This window comes from Psammomys obesus, unplaced genomic scaffold (genome assembly GCF_907164565.1).
Source record: "Psammomys obesus unplaced genomic scaffold, mPsaObe1.curated_primary_1811, whole genome shotgun sequence".
Lineage (NCBI taxonomy): Eukaryota > Metazoa > Chordata > Mammalia > Rodentia > Muridae > Psammomys > Psammomys obesus.
In genome coordinates, this window is record NW_026591598.1 from 15,952,722 (window position 1) to 15,968,260 (window position 15,539).

The window sequence follows — 15,539 nt, forward strand, 5'->3', positions numbered from 1 at the left end:
CAGTCAGCAGGCTCCAGCTCAGAGTCCAGCTTGGATTACATAGCTAGTTCTAGGTCAGCCGGTGCTACATAGCAAGATCCTGCCTCAAAGAAAACGAAATAAAACCAAGAACTGATGCCGAGGGGTAGTCTCAGAGACAATACATCTTCTTACAGGAATGTGGTGGTGGTGATGAGGGGCTAATGTCCCAAACCATATTGTGGAAATCATTGTATAGCCCAGGCTGGCCCCTAACACATACAAATCATCCTGCCTGGGATTTCACACCTTTTAATGGATTTTTTTTTTTTTTCAATCATTGCTGTGGCAGCTGTCAGCTGTCTTGGCTGTGTAATAGTATGTGTTGTTTTTAACAAAATTTGAAATGGTTGATTTTTACCAGTAAAGACTCAGACACTGGGGTGAAAGCCTGCTAGCTCAAGAGAGGCAGAGAAAGCATCCAGCTGACCTTCCTTTTCAATTGACATCCCAATAGGAAAAGAAAACCCTTGCACTGAATGTCTTTCCCTTCTTTGTTTTGTGTGCCTGTCTGTTCTTTCTTACTCTACCCCATCAGCTGGTTTCTTGCTTCACCTCTTGACCTATGGTTGACTTTACTTAATCCTGTTTAAGCAGAAAGCTCTTGGAGTAAAGGTGTGTGCTAAGGCTGAGCCACACCACAACTAGAAGCAGGCTTTTCTAGCAAACTGCACAATCTTGACATGCGCAGTGTGATCGGATACCCTGCAACAGGTAGCATGCAGATGGGCAGATAATGAAGTTACATGTTGTCCAGCAGTCATTCCTGTTTCACAGTAATAAACTTTGTAATTTCACTGCACTCCCCAGATCACTTTGTGTTTTTATAAAGCCTTTCAACACGGTGTTTCCCTTGCTGTTGAAGCAGTTGTGGCATTTTCCTTTCCTTAGGTAGGTAGGGCCACTGGGTGTAATTTGTGTGTGGTAAGATGTTTGACAGTTTTATAATGCAACAGTTGTATTACCCTGTCCCTCTCCACCATTAAACTCTGGTTTTGTGACATCCCACTCTTCATCTCAGGTGTCACCTACACAAATGGACTGTGGCTCCAGAAGCCTATTGGTTATTCATGATGACCCCTTCGTGAAGGGTTTCCACTAGCAAAAGCAACTTCGGGGTGTGTTTGACAGTTTGTAGTCCATCATCCGTGGAAATCAGGGCAGAAACATGGAAGCAGGAACTGATGCAGAGGTCATGGAGGAGAGCTGCCTAATGCTTTCTTCCTCCTGGCTTGCTTAGGGTGTTTTGTTTGTAGTTTTTTCTCCTGTACCCTGTACCGGCCTACCCAGGAGTAATATCACTTCCAGATACTTCCAGATTCTTGCCCATAGGCTAATCTGGTGGGGGCATTTTCTCAGTTAAGGTTCCCTCTTCCCAAAAGACTCTAGCCAGCACGTAAGTTAGACCTGCGGTTTCATGTGTGTGTTGTGTGATTAAATGCAATGTTTCATGTATGTGATTGCACCCAAGCAGTACAGTACTGAGATAAACAACAGAATCACCAGGGCTTCAACCTTCCTCATTTCTGTGCTGGAAGTTTCATTATCCAGAACATTGTTCTTCTCTGTCTGTGTGTGCTTTGAACTCTCAGAGATGCACCTGCCTCTGCCTCCCCAGTGCTGGGATTAAAGCCGTGAGCCACCAGGACTGATATTCTGGCACAAAGAAGTGAACTTCCTTTAGGATAGTCCCTATGGCGTTGTGATGTGAATATAGCACAGCTGACTCTTAAAGCATTAGCTTTATGGTACATGAAAACAGGGTGGTGTAGATTTGGTTATGGGAGCTGTACCTTGGCAGTACAGGAAATACGTTGCTAGAGTAGACCCTGATCGACCTACAGCCCCAGATCCTGCCGTTCCCATACATGCTGTGCCTGAGCAATTCTCACTCACCCCACGTGAGTCTGAGAGCCTTCTTTATTGAGGTTGCTGTTGGGTGTTCCACTGAAAGCCAACAATAGGCAGTGACCTCACAAAATGAGGGACATGGATGGGGCAGGAGGTAGCAGCAGTAGTCTCAAACCCCAGAGAGGTCTGTTTGGAGAGGTGATCAGTGCCCCTTCCAGTGTGCACACAACCCGGCCTGTGCACGCTTGCCTTTATTGAGCCGTCCTTTTGCATGCATGCATCTGCTCGCCGTCCATGCATCCCTCTCAGGGCCAAGAACCTGTGTCCAGACTTCTTCTCTACCCCTTCCTTTTTCTTCTCTCAAAACCTACCACATCAAATGTTATTTGCTTAGGTGCAATTGCCCACATCTGTAATCCCAGCACTCGGGAAGGCGGTAAGTTTGAGGCCAGCCTAGTCTACAAAGCGAGTCCAAGACAGCCAAAGCTACGCAGAGAAGCCGTGTCTTGAAAAACAGAAAAACAAAGTTATTTTTGCAAGTGTCTGTCTGTGGAGGTTTGACTAGGAATGGCTCCATAGACTCATGTGTTTGGCCCGCAGGGACTTACACTAGGAGGAGGCGTGGCCTTGTTGGAGGAAGTGTGTCACTGTGAGAGTGGGCTTTGAGGTATGTTCTGCTCAGACTCTGCCCAGTGTGGAAAACAGTTCCCTTCTGCTACCTGCAGATCAAGATGTAGAACTTTCAGCTCCTCCAACACCATGTCTGCCTCCATGCTGCATGCTTCCCACCATGATGATAACGGACTAAACTTCTGAAACTGTAAGCCAGCCCAAATTAAATGCTTTCCTTTATAAGAGTTCCTTTGTAAGGTCATGGTTTCTTTTCACAGCAACGGAAACCCTAAGACGCCGTTCAAGACTTAGAGAGGCAGTTGTGTCCACAGCTATACCACCCTGAGCGTGTGCCGAGTCTTGTCTGATTTCGTCTCATCTCAGAAGCTAAGTAGGGTCGGCCCGGTTAGTACTTGGGAGAGGTAGTTGTTTCCAAAGAGTAATACCTAGGTTCCCAGGCTGAGCTTAACGTGCCGTCATTGTTCTGCAGCCTCTGTACCTTCCCGATCACCGATCAGAGTTAGTTCCTTTATGGTTGCCTTGCTATTGTCTTTCCGCCTACACCACATTAACTTGATTGTTCACAAACTTTTCTGCTGTGTTTCCTTGACACCAGATTGTCATGTGTCACTCTGAAACTGGTATAGGTATAGTTTAGCACTGCAGCTCATTTTTCTTCACCATTACAACCTTGGGTTTTTTTTAGAAAATAAAGTCTCTTACTGTGTACTGGGACTAAAGGCATGTGCCTCCATGCCTTGCTATTTTTTGTTGTTGCTGTTTAGTATTATTCTTACAGAGTTCTTTACATTTAGACTGGATTTGAACTTGAACTCTTCCTTTAACATTGTCCCAGGTGAAGGAATTACTGTTGTTGCTTGTATGTAGCTCTTATAAAATATTTACTGTTTTAAGCTTATGGTTGCATGGTATTGTTAAGGCTTTGGTTGTGGTGGATAGACTATAGTTTTTAGCTGTAACTAGGCCCACGGAGATTCCCCTGTCTCTGCCTCCTGAGTGCAGAGACATGCACCATTAAAGGCATGCACCACCACGCTTGGCTAGATACACTTTTTTAAGACAGGATTTCCGGGGCTGGAGAGATGGCTCAGAGGTTAAGAGCACTGCTTGCTCTTCCAGAGATCCTGAGTTCACTAGCAACCACATGGTGGCGCACAACCATCTATAATGAAATCTAGTGCCATCTTCTGGCATTCAGGTGTACATGCAGGCAGAACATTGTATATATAATGAAATAAATAAATTTTATATACAAAGACAGGATTTCATTGCCCATTCTTTTTTTCTTTTTCTGAGATAGGGTTTCTCTGTATATCCCTGGGTGTCCTGAAACTCCCAGCTGACCTCAAACTCAAGAGATCTTCCTGCCTCTGCCTCCCAAATGCTGGAATTTTATTTATTTATTTATTTTATGTGCATTGGCGTGAGGGTATCTGTCTGTAACTTGATGTGAGCTGCCATGTGGGTGCTGGGAATTGAACCCACGTCCTTTGGAAAGCAGACAGTGTTCTTAACCACTGAGCCATCTGTCTAGTCCCAAAGTGCTGGAATTAAAGGGGTATCCCACTTCCCCATCCCCCCAGCCACATTGCCAATTCTTTTTTTGTTTTGTTTTGTTTTCCAGACAGGGTTTCTCTGTGTAGCCTTGGCTGTCCTGGATTTGCTTTGTAGATAAGACTAGCCTTGAACCTCTTGCCTCTGCCTTCCCGAGTGCTGGAATTGCAGGCATCACCACCACACCCGGCTCATTGCCCATTCTTAAGGTAGCCTTGAACTCCTTGTGTTATCCACACATGATCCTCCTGCCTTAGCCTCTCCGGTGCTGGTACTAGGCATTTGGCACTATGCCAGTACTTTCCTGTAACAAATCCAGTATTTTACAAGGGGAAAATACTTTTTGCTGTTTATCTGGCTCTGCCTTATGGATTCTGTAAGCCCTCACAAAACCCTATCACCACAGGGATGAAGATCTCCATCTTAGTTGGTGGCAGAGCCACCCCAGCCTGCTGCTGCTGTGCCTTCATTTTTGGTTCTTTGAGACAGTATCCCAGGCTGTCCTGGAACTCATTCTGTAGCTCAGGCTGGCTTCCAACTCATACGGTAAGCCTGCCTCTGCCTCCCAAGTGCTGGCATTAAAGCTGTGTGTCACCACCATCTGACTCAGCCTGCTTCTTAAATTACATCCATATGTGACTGACCCCTCAAATCACAAATCCTGTAAAGAAATTTAGACTTCTGTCATCAAATTTTTAAATTACTAGGGGATTTGTGGGAGTAACAAAGGTGCAAGAGAGGGTAAGAGTGGTGGGAATGAAAGGGCGGGAGAACCATGGAAATGCATTGTATATGTGTATGGATGTCACGGAAGTACTCATGCTGGTAAAACATTTAAATTTTGGTTATTTTGAATTCATTCAGAGGCAGAGGAAAGTAGTACTATTGGTTGAAGAAACAAATAAATGATGCTAACATTCTCCACAGGTCTGGTTACAGAGTACACAGCTACTCTGTTGGGTGTTGGGGGCAAACCTGGAGTCCTGTACAAGCAGTCACGTGCTCTCCTTCTGAGCTATAAGTTAGCTATTTGGTTTTGGTTTGCTATTTCTCACCCATAATTTAGGACACAGGAGGAGAAAATCTCAAAACCCCAAGAATCCTTATGGTCTAACTGTGGCCATTATCAGATCCAGCTGATATTCCTTTGTAGAATATCTGGGATTAAATTGCATAGTAATCTGATTTCATTTGTTCCTTGCTTTTCATTTGCACTTACCAAATTACAGTCCTTTTCCCCTGCGTGGTTTTCTGTAGAGACAGGAGTGTGACTCCTGAGATGGGCAAGATGAAGAGCTGTAGGGCTGGTGGCCTCCCCTGGGGTATGTCGAGCTTGTGAAGGCTTCCTTGAGAAAAGGTCTCTGCACCCTACACTTTGTAGGCCAGGTGTGGACTCAGATGATCAGAGGCACTGTTTCCCGTCTGGGTTTCTGGATTTAAGGGACCCATCGCACTCAGAGATAAGAGCATAGAGGGGAGCTAACCATTTGCACTGTAGCCTCTCCTGACCCATATATCTGCATCTGTACTAGATTTATCTTGAATTAAACTGCAGCCAATTTGATGGTGGCCAAAGGAGCACTGAAGTACTCATTAAATGCAAACAAGGCTACGAAGCTGCCTGAAGAGCTGTAAGAGCACTCAGGGACTTTGGAGATATGCTAATCTGTCTCGCTGCGGTGATCCAAGTTCTCACTGATGGCAGACTTGCCCAATTAGCTGCTCTTTAACGCTTTTTTCTCTACCGGTAACAAAGATGAAGAAAGCAGGATGGAGACGGAACTGGGGTCAGATGAGAAAGCACAGGAACAAAGCAGAGCGGTGCAGTGTGTGGGAGCGACGTGGTGTTTGTCGTGAAAAGCTCTGGACTTGAAGTCCCACTCCACCTTTTACTTGCAGGGCTCTTCTCTGCTTAGTGACGGTCCCTCACTCTAAAATAGGGCTGAACAAATTCTAGCTATATAACACAAAGACTCAGCCAGCTACTGCCTGCCCTTAGATGTACTTTTCATTGTGTGTCATTTTTTCTTTACTGGAGCTGCAGTAAGCACCTGCTGGCTACTGTATTAGATGTGATCACTAAATAAAACCCTTTCCACAAGAGGGCTCAATCTCATATGACACACTTGCATGCAAGTCTTAGCAAGGACACAGTGAAATGTGTTGAACATTTTTGCCACAGTAGAGCAAGAAATGGACCTGTTACCGACCCAAAAATAGTCGCTAAATTTTCAGCTGATGTGCCTCAGCAGAGAAATAGAGTCTTGAATAGGGAGCCCTAAGTCTAGCACCCTAATGGTTTCACTTTGATGTAAGTGGATTAATTTCAGAATTAATCCCTGTAATTATTGTTTAATACTACAAGAGTCTTACACAAGACTATGAGAGTCCAGCCAACTGAAATTGTTGCTTAAAACAGTCCTGAAATGAAAAGCAGAACTCAGTGCCTGATAGGAATATAGGCTAAGATATCTCAATATTAGACAGTGCAAACCATATACAGCTAATTCAGAAGATAGAGGTAAATAAGGATATTGAACTTCTGATAAAAGTATTATGCATTGGTACTGTCAGTTCTGTCACCTGAGCATGCCATGAAATGAAGCGTTAATGCCAGTCTCAGCCATGTAGATAAAGGGGACTGGGGAAACAGCCACAGGAAGTTACCAGACAGAATAGACCGGATGTAGTTGAGGCTCAGGTGCCTGTGTCAGTTCCTCCTGTCCTAGGCTGCAAGCAGTAGAGCGCTGTGCTAAGTTGGCTCTAAGATGCAGCAGTGGCCAGCTAGATACTCATGACTCTAGAACCAGCTACTCTCGCTGGACTCCAGTGTGATGGCTGGAGACTAACCTGCCTGAGATGGCAGGCCTGTGGCCTCCATCATGGCTTGGAGCCCAACAGCTGTTCCTTGAGCACACTCAGGGACTGAGATCAGTTTCTATAAAGAGGCCACTGCGGAGCTGGCACAGCATTTCAGCTCTCAGACACTTCATTGTGTGCCTCCTGTTCTCTGATCGCATACCAGTAGTCTTCTGTTTCTTTTGTGAATACAGTAACTTCCGATTCTGTGTCAAAATTACAGTGACCTTTTGGCTTTTATATTTGCTTTAACAAATAAATTGTCCTAAACAAGTTCTTGATCAAGAGGGGAAATTAAATTGTTCTCTTTATAAATCAGAACATTAGAATTTCTTGTGGAATTATGATTTTCTGGAATTAACAGTATGCACCATCAGCTATTAAATATTTTTTGTATTCAGATATCCCCTTGAAAATTAATTCATAAGGATTTTTCAAGTGTTTTACTACTTTCTCAAAATGTTGTACAGTTGGTCAAAATTGTATCTATCAAATGCCCTCCCTCTCTTTCAGATTTAATTGTGTTATTAGTTATCTCCAGATGGCTAGCTAAATCCATCACACCATGTCAAATGGGATAGACCCATCATCAATAGAAATGAACCTTCTGGCAGGCTTCTCGAAGCAAGGTTTTGTCTTGTTGCGAACATTTCTTATGATCTCAGCATCTGTAACTAGAACAAAATCATAACTCACCTGCCCGGCAGATCTCCTGGGCGGTCTGGGCTCCTGCTCTTCTGAGCACATCTCTACATAGTCTCTCTTCCCTGACCATCCAAGTACTGTTATGGCCATGCCTTTTACATTTATTTAATTTTTTCTCCTGATAGCACATTCTTCAAAGGTAGCGCATTCATTTGAGGAATCTCTGTAGAAAGTCGTGGTTATTAAAATTGTGTACTTTGTCATGGCAAAAAGGACATCAGCAAGCAAGAAATGAAGATTAATTACCATCTGAGGCTGTAGTGATGCACCCCTTTGATCCCAGCACTTGGGAGGCAGAGGCTGGCTGGGTCTACAGAGCAAATTCCAGATTAGCTAGGGCCACACAGAGAAACCCTGCCTCAAAAGTCAAGCAAAGATTAATTACCTACGCAGACCAGCTTCTAGTTGAAAAGAAATGCAAACTCAGACAAGATTCTAAAGGGAATATAAATAGTAAATGATATTCAATAAAGGAATTAAATTACATATTTGATATTGGTAAAAGTAAATTTACAGGAAAAAAGGAAAAGATTATCATCCTCTTGTGTGTGTGCAGGGGTATCTCTTCATAGCCTTGACTTTCCCTGAACTTTTGCTGGCCTCTAGCTCACAGATCAACCTTCCTTTGCCTCCAGAGTGTTGGGATTAACAATGTGTGCCACCATGCCTAGCCCCCTCACTTTCTAATACTATTTTTAGTCAATAATTTTAAGAAACACATTATTGAATGCCTGTGAGAATAGGAGAAATGCAAAAGTCATTTTTGAGACAGAATACAAGCTTAACTTTTGGGGAAATAAATATGCATAAAGTGGCTGAGGTGTGTTTAATTTTGTTGGTATATTTCAAGAGTAACATTGGAGATATGTGCAATTGTGCATGCGCACCCATTTATATGTGTATGGCTTTGTAGCAAGAAAAATAGCAAATCACAAGGGTCTTTCAAAGGGAATGGTGTGTACACTCTCTGGAACCTTTTACAGCTATATAGATTTAACATTTGAGTGTGCAGAGGCCAGAAGAGGTATCAGATCCCTCGGGAACTATATTTGCAGACATTTGTGGGGTTCCTGGCCGGATAGGTGGCTGCTCCTTTCTGCAGGCTTATGTAGGCAGATAGTCTTAACCTCCAGGCTATATCTCCAGTCCCAGGAGGAATTTTCTTATCACATGAGCTGAAAAGCAAGTGTCTTCCCAACTAGCCCTCACAGTCCTCACACACAAGCGGTGTGTAAGCGTGCTTGTCTACTTTGATGATTTGTAGGACTCTGTGATCAGGAAGACAATTTCACCCAAGACTGAGTGTCTACACTGCAGACAGAGTTCACCATGGCAGAGGGATTAGTTAGTTGAGAATTAAAGTTGTTTGTTCTAGTTGACATTTTTGTCATTTAAAGCAGAACTTTTAAAGTAACAGAAATCAGAACAGGATGTCTTGGCACTCATTACTTGGTACACAGATGTTTTCTTTTCATAAAGGGAAATGCTGTGTACATGCCAGTTTTTTCCCCCCCTCAAGACAGTGTTTCTCTGTGTTGCTTTGGCTGTTCTGGACTTGCTTTGTAAACCAGGCTGGCCTCAAACTCACAGTGATCCACCCTGCCTCTGCCTCCCTGAGTGCTGGGATTAAAAGTATGTGCCTCTATGCCCAGCTCATGCAAATACTTCATAAAGCATCTAATGACGGTGAGAATGGCGTTAGCATGCAGAGGTGCAGTGTTTCACTAACAGCTCAAACTGTTCAGCGCTGTCTGATAAAAGCAGTCTACCATACAGACCCTGGGCCTTCTTTCCCAGGGAATGGCAGTTAAAAGTGCTTGCTGCTCTTTGAGAAGACCAGAGTTTGGAGCCCAAATAAGGAAAAAGCCAGGCATTCCCCAAATGCCTGCAACTAGAGCTCCGAGGGATCCACAGCCACCTTTTCTGTCCCTTGCAGGCACCTGCGCGCGCGCGCGCGCGCGCGCGCGCACACACACACACACAAATGTTTCTTCTTTACTGTTCATAAGTCCCTCCTTTCAGTTTTAACCCTCACAATCTCACCGAGATGTGCTTTGTTGTGGTTCATTTAAGAAGTCTTAATAGGCTTACAGTGTTTGAGTTCCACCAGTAAGAGAGCTCCTCGCGAGTTTAGGTATATGCCATGCCATTGTTCCTGATGAGCTGCTTCCCTCCAGGAATGTCTATGGTGGAGAGACAGTGAGCTGCCACAAGCTGTCCTCTGACCGACACACACACTCAAATGTAATAAATTGCCTAAAAATTCAAGTCAGAGCAGGTTTTTTCTCATGCCATGGTGCAATTAAATTTGGAGTTCATTGAGAAATCCCCTCTGGCAAATCTCCCCAACACTTAGCAGCCAAGTAGCACACTCTGGGTAACTGACGTTCAGAGCAAAAGCCAGAGGGAAATTTAGAAATGTTTTCATCTGGACCAGAATGAGAAGCCAGCACAGCAAGGTTTGTGGGGTGTTTCTCATGCTGTTGTACTGTAGCTTTTGTAAATTTAGGGACAGACAAACGGGTATTCATTATCTTACGGTTTTGTAGCTCAGGGGTCCACGTGGGATGCACTGGAGGTTTCCAGAGGCCTGCATCTCACAGGCTCTCCTTGAGGAAGAGCCTCTCTGTCCATTGCCTTCTCAACCACTGTTCCTTGCTGACCAGGCCTCCAACTCACATCTTGGTCAGTCCTCCTGCCTCCTGTACTTAAAAAAAAAAGAAAGAAAAAAAAAACTTTAAAAAAATGTATTAGTGTTTTGCCTGCATTTATCTGTGCATGTGAGGATGTTGGAGCTCTTGGAAATGGAGTTACAGACAGTTGTGACCTGCCATGTGAATGCTGGGAATTGAACTCAGGTCCTCTTGAAGACTCTTAACTGCTGAGCCATCTTGCCAGCCCCCAAAGGCTTTTTGATTCCATGGTGTCTAAGGAGTTCCTCTCCATCTGAAGATGCTTTTTGCCACATCTACAAAGGGTACTTCTGCCGTGCCCAGGTTCACAGGGTCGTAGGACTAAGATGTGAGCATTTCAGGTGAGGTTTTATTCTGCACCGCATACTGCAAAGCTGATATTTAGATGGAAATTTAAACTACTAATTGAATGTATTGTGGCGGGGAAAAGTATCTTCCTGTTGTTCACCTCAGCATCTACCTTCAGAAACTGTTAAAAGACAGACTCAAAGGGAGGGAAAAATGAAAAACAGAGAGGGGGGGAAAACAACTAAGGTTGTTATTGAAAGTACCTTTAGAATTCACCTAGATGTCACTGTAAATAGCCTTGGTGATCAGTAATGTTAAAGCAAGAAGTGAAGACTCAGTTGTGTTTAGATCTCTGTTTTGGGTAGACCAGAAGTCTGACTTCCCATTTTATTATACTTACTATTTTTTGTCTCTGATGCTTAGCCCTGAAAAGCCTTAAACACAGCAAGGAGCAGTTAGGAGCCTCACAGGAGCCTCAGCGGCTGAGGTTCCAGGAAGCAGAGTCTTGGGTGCTTCTCTCTCTCCCTGTCACCAGTCATGCATCTGCGTGTCGTCTCCATGATTCTTTGTAGTTCTTTTACGTCTTGGCTGTGCATGGTGGGGTTTCTGGATAAGGTCTCACTTTGTGGCCCTGGCTGTCCTGGAATTCACTTGTCTACCAAGGCAGCCTGGAACTCACAGAGAGCTACCTGCCTCCCCTCCCCAGCGCTGGGATCAAAGGCCACAGGTTCCTGCAGGCTCCCCTGTGGGGCTCCACTTCTCTACCCACATTTTCCTTGTTTCCAAGATAAATTGACATCTTTTTTTTATTTTTCTAAATTCCCATGGGAATTTCTGAATCAAACAAACAAAAAATGTCAAAGGTGAGGGTAAAATAGAGTTCACAGCCAAAAGAAACCCGGTAGAGCCACAGAGCCCACTGAAGGGCAGAGAACTAAGAAGAAAAGCGATATGAACAGAAGTCCTGGATGAAGGAGAAGGGATGAAAGCCAGGTGTCTAGGGTGGGAACTCTCTGGAAGTTCCATTGTTGGAACATTCTTCCCTGTTTATATAGAAGCCTGGGACAATGCCCTCGGCCCCACCTCTACAGTGGTAAAGGTGCACACTCAAGTTTTGTGTCACTCGAGTCCTGAGTCCATTCAGACTAGTCTTCACACCAGAGGATAATTCACACTGAGTCCCCACAGAATGAAAGGACGGAAAGGAAGCTTTTATAATTGAGGCTTTCTCGGCTGGTAGCTGGACTCTCTTAATTCTCATGGCCAGGGTAACATCTCTTCACAATCTAAAATATTTCCAGAAATACAGAAAAGCAGCAAAAATGTTCTATTATTGAACAGGCTTAAGAGCTGGCACAGGCAGCCGGTGGTGGAGATCTGCAAGTTACTAACAACCTGCCGCCCTTGACCCGACGGCCTGGCTTGCACTCAACTCCACGTGGTGAAGGGCAAAGACAAGCTGGTTATCCTTTGACCTCCACGACCACATGTGCCTGCATGTGATAAATGAGTAAATAAATAATTTGAAGAAGTGACTGTGACATAATTCTATTTTGTATCCCTTGTTGTTGGCAGTAATTACCGTTTAGTGGTGGTAGCGGTACTCTGTGTGGCTCACCGTGGCTTTGAACCCTGAGTCCACGCCGGTCTTAAACATGAAGTCCTACCACCTCAGCCTCTGCGTACCTTCCCCCTAAACTGTGTTTCTTCTTCCTTTAGCTGTCTTGTCACGGACCACCGTAGTTCATCCTAAGTTCTGGTCATTTCAATGGCCTTCTGTTAGTGTTTTTATTCAAACGAAAAGTAGAATTCAGGTCTTTATGACAAGCAGGTAGTTTCTAGAGCCAGGTAACTGGGTAAAAAGTCCCATTGTGACAGGGAGATGAAGCTGTGGGGGCAGCAGCTTAGCTCTGAGTTACGGTGCTGATAAAAGCACACATCCCCCGGATGCTGATGGAGCATGCCTTTTATGGAAACGTGCAAGAACATAATTGTAAATTGGTCGTGCTGAGATGGGGAATGTTCGGGTTCCTAGGACCTGCCACAAACAGTGCTCAGAAAAATCAGAAACGGTGGCTTGCTCTTTGTTGGGTGTGCGATTTCAAAGCTGTTTAGGCTAGTGAGACATTTTATTCTGTTCCTACGTTTTACTATCTCATTAACATTTATTTTGTGTGAGTGTGCAGCCCTGTGTGTATGGTTGTCAGAGGTCAGCTTGTGGGAATTGATTCTTTCTCCTACCTTGTGGGACCTGAGAGTTAAACTCCGGTCATCCTTCTGGGTGACAAGTGTCTTTACCAGATCCATGTCCTGCTTCTGAAATGCTGTTAATTAGCAGCTCAATTTTCATGGTTAGGTACCTTTAGTTCTCTTGCAGTTTTTCAATATTTATTATATCTTTGGATTGATTGGTTGGTTGGTTGATTGATTGGATTGATTTATTGATTTTCAAGTCAGAGTTTTTCTCTGTTGGCCTGCCTGTCCTAGACTCACTTTGTAGACCAGGTTGGCCTCGAACTCACAGAGATCTGCCTGCCTCTGCCTCTCAAGAGTGCTGGGATTACAGTTGTGCCCTGATTGGTTCTTAATCCGTTAGAAGTGGAGTTTGGACACATTTAGAAAAGCTAGGAAAGCCGCAGAATGCTGTAAGCAGCGCTTGGAGAGGGCTATTGTATTCGCATAGAAAGCTAGAACATGGACATGGTCGGTACACAGTTGACAGCTGGCCTCCCAAGTCTTGTGATAAGGATGAGAATGTGTGGAAATAAAAGTGGTTTTTATACTTTGCACATGCCCTGAGACTCTGGTCTAGTTCTTTCTATTTTTTTATATAAATTATTCATTTTATATCCTGACTGTAGCCCTCTCCCTCCTCTTCTAGTCCCACCTTACTCTGGTCTAAGCAGTCTGTTAGAGGGAGTTTCCAGACAGCTTCTCATCCTAACTGTAGTACAGTTACAACTGATTTTTTGACTCTAGAGTGAGATTGGGAGCAAAACCAGAGCACAGTACCTGAAACAACATTCATGGGGGTGGGGAGGCCAGGGACTTAGAAAGCTAGAGAGGCCAAATCTGTTCAGAACACACCAGTCAGGCCTTGTCTGTACCTGAAATGCATACCAGGTAGATTTCTGTGAGCTCAGGGCCAGCCTGATCTACACAGAGTTCTAAGCCAGCTAGAGCTACTTAGTGCAAACTTGTCTCAGAGTGGGGAAGGGAGGAAGGTGACCAAGAAACCAAGTACTTTACACTGAGGTGATAGAAAAGGTGCCACGGGACATGTAAGAATTTGTTGACCCACCTGATGCAGATCTAGAATGCAAGGTTTGAACTTGTTTGAATACTTGGCTTTTTTTTTTTTTTTTTTTAAAGTACCTCGGGCCTCTGGCTGCTGCTTCAGAAGGTATATTCCCACACTTGGCCACCCAGAGGCCAGGTCAGCAGAACACTTTGTCCTGCATAACAAGAGTCTGGCTACTGCTCAAGCTGTTGGTACACCTTGCCATCTTCCAAGAGATGTTGGTCTTGTAGGCCTTCAGAATGGAAAAGCTACAGAGTCAGCATTCTCATAAGTCTCCTTTGAGGGCTGACAACTCACCAAGGGCTCCATCCAGAATTCAGAGGAAGACCCAAAGCTAAGCAGTTTGAGGCAGGGTCAGGGTCTCTAGGCAGCCTCTCAGGGCAGTGCACCAGGCTGTGAAGGTGAAGCTGAAGGTGCAGTGGAGACCAGGAGCGTAGGGGTTCCAGGAACGTGGAACATCAGTAGACAAGCAGAGTGAGCATGAGAGAGTGGTTGTGTGGGGTATAATAGCAATGCCATAGAAGGAGCTCTCCGTGCCCTACGGAGCCACATCATGCCATTGTCTGCTCCGGGTGCTGGGCATAGAGCTGCAAGATTCCATGTTTTCCCTGTTAGGTTTTATCTTGCTTTCTTTATATTCTTCCCGAGCCCCCATTGCTCCCTTCTGGAATCAGAATGCTTCCTCCATGCATTGGTGTCTTGGAAGGAAGATGTGACTTGGTTTTACAGTCCAGGGTTTCCCACCTAACACTTTACATCGGGTCTCCAGGTATCCTTTGAATTTCACTCTGAGCTGTAGCTGTTGCTGCTCTTGGCAATGCAGGAGCAGATTTTCCTTGTGAGATGAACATCCGTGTTGGGAGGGTTGAATGTGGAATGTCCGTATAAAGTTGACTGGTGGTAGGTTTGTGGTGTGCGAATCGTCAGTTTTGTTAGCTCAAGAAGTACCTAAGAGGATTAGGAAAGCATGCGGTTGGGTTTTTCTTTGAGGATGTACAAGAAAGTCACCTAAGCCTGAGAACACTTGCTCTTGTGCACCCATCAGTAAGCTGGTTCCATGATGGAACAAAGGGCAAGTAGTGTCACACAGTGCTGTGTGACAGGCACTTATTGTTCACCATACCCTCTGACATAAAAAAAACAACAACAAAAAAACAGCAAGGCTGAAGTGACAGCTCTCGGATCGTGAGCACCCACATATGGCTGTTCACAACCGCTGTTAACGGCAGTTCCATGGGGTCTGCTGCCCTCTTTAGGCCTCTGCAGGAACTAGACACACACAGAGTGTGCATATGTACACGGAGGCAAAGCAGTCATACATTTAAATAAAAATAAATCTATTTAAAAAAAACAAAAATGAACCAAAATAACTCCTTCAATTCACTTTGCTCTTGTATTTGGTCATCATGTCAGTGAACTGCCTGGCTTGATCAGGAAGCTAAAAGCCACAGCTCAACTATTTGGAGCTAATATTCCTTTAAAGAAAACGGCACGCTTTCAACCACCCAGCTCCTTAGGATGCAAGGATATGCCTGTGTCAGGCTTTTGCTTCCTCTTTGCTGGAACTATGGGGCTATGACCATTGTACTACTTTTCTTACTATTCTAACTGCCTTGGCCTTTGGGAAAAGTCATTAA

General features: G+C 44.6%; 1 protein-coding gene across 15 annotated transcripts in view; it reads left to right on the forward strand.

Annotated features, from left to right (window-relative positions):
* The window catches only part of Eif4g3 (eukaryotic translation initiation factor 4 gamma 3), a 219,345-nt gene that overhangs the window by 144,401 nt on the left and 59,405 nt on the right, over positions 1-15,539 (forward strand). The window lies entirely within an intron of this gene.